The following is a 1,305-nucleotide window of genomic DNA, read 5'->3' as shown; positions in this document are numbered from 1 at the left end:
TTTGGGGGAACCTTTACGGTGGTTGTCAGTTGGGCCCAGCTTAGTTTCCCCTATCCAGAACTGACTATAGTACCTGACCTGACTGACCTGAACTAACTAAATTTCTATCTAACCTAACATTATTTATCTTAACTTAACGTAAGCTTACCGTTTTGTTCCGAATTAAATGAATCTTTTTTTCTTTTATTACCCTAATCCTAACCTACCCAACCAATCAACCAACATACATATATGTACAAATCAGCATCAGGGGCGATGGATAGTGTGTGTGTGGGGGGAGGAGAGGGAGGCGGTATGGCACAAGTTAGGTTAGGAGAGGGAGGAGTAGAGAAGAATGAGGGAGGGAGGAGTTAGGTTAGGGGGAGGAGAAGAAGAAGGAGGGAGGCGGCGGCACAAGTTAGGTCAGATGACGGCGTCTCTAGATCGAACTCTGAGGATACTACGTTGTTAGAGTTGCCGGGGGTCGACCCAGATGGTTTTTACACCCATTTAGAATCCTAGATGCGTTTTTAGTCCCATTTAGACTCGTTTTAGAATAGGCGACGGGTCTCTCAGGGATATTATTATGATGGTGTCGGTGCTTAATTGGTACCCCCATGGCTTTTTAGTGGAGTGCATGTGGGCTTTTTGTGTGTGTTCGGGAGGTCCAGGGAATGAGAAGGGAACAAGCGGAATGGCTCACTGAGGAGTAAAAATTTTTAGATGTCTCCTTTGAATGAGGTGGAGGGAGGGGGAAAAATGGAATGGGTTACTTGAGGAATTAAAAGTTTGTGTGTGTGTGTGTGTGTGTGTGTGTGTGTGTGTGTTTTGGGGCCCGCGCCAGTGACAATCAAATTTTAGAGATCTGTGTTTTTGGCCTGCGGGAGACATTGAGGGTTGATGTCTCTTTCTTCTCTACCTCGCCGAGAAAATGAAATTGTTAATGTCTCTTTAGGACATTAGGAGGGTTATATATATATGTATACATAGATATACACATACATGCGAGTCCCCTTGGAGGTATCATGTATACATTTATTTCTCATTGAAGTAAATTAGAAATAAAAGATCTCATTTGTTTTATTGACTCGGGGTCTTTTATTAATGTCTTTTTTTAACCCATGAAAAAAACTTAAGTCTTAAAGGACCATTTTCTGTATTTTGTGATAATTTTTCGACTGCGTCATCACCTTTTACGTATCCAGCGCGCCCTTGTCCCGCTCGACCAATGGGAAGCTTAACTGGGGGCCTCCATAGCTCCCTGGGGCTGTCTTAACCTTTGTGTGTTTTTTTTTTAAAGCTTTTCTACTGTAATTGTGGCGTCGT

This window comes from Homarus americanus, unplaced genomic scaffold (assembly GCF_018991925.1).
Source record: "Homarus americanus isolate GMGI-L3 unplaced genomic scaffold, GMGI_Hamer_2.0 scaffold48220, whole genome shotgun sequence".
Lineage (NCBI taxonomy): Eukaryota > Metazoa > Arthropoda > Malacostraca > Decapoda > Nephropidae > Homarus > Homarus americanus.
This window is presented reverse-complemented; position numbering follows the sequence as displayed.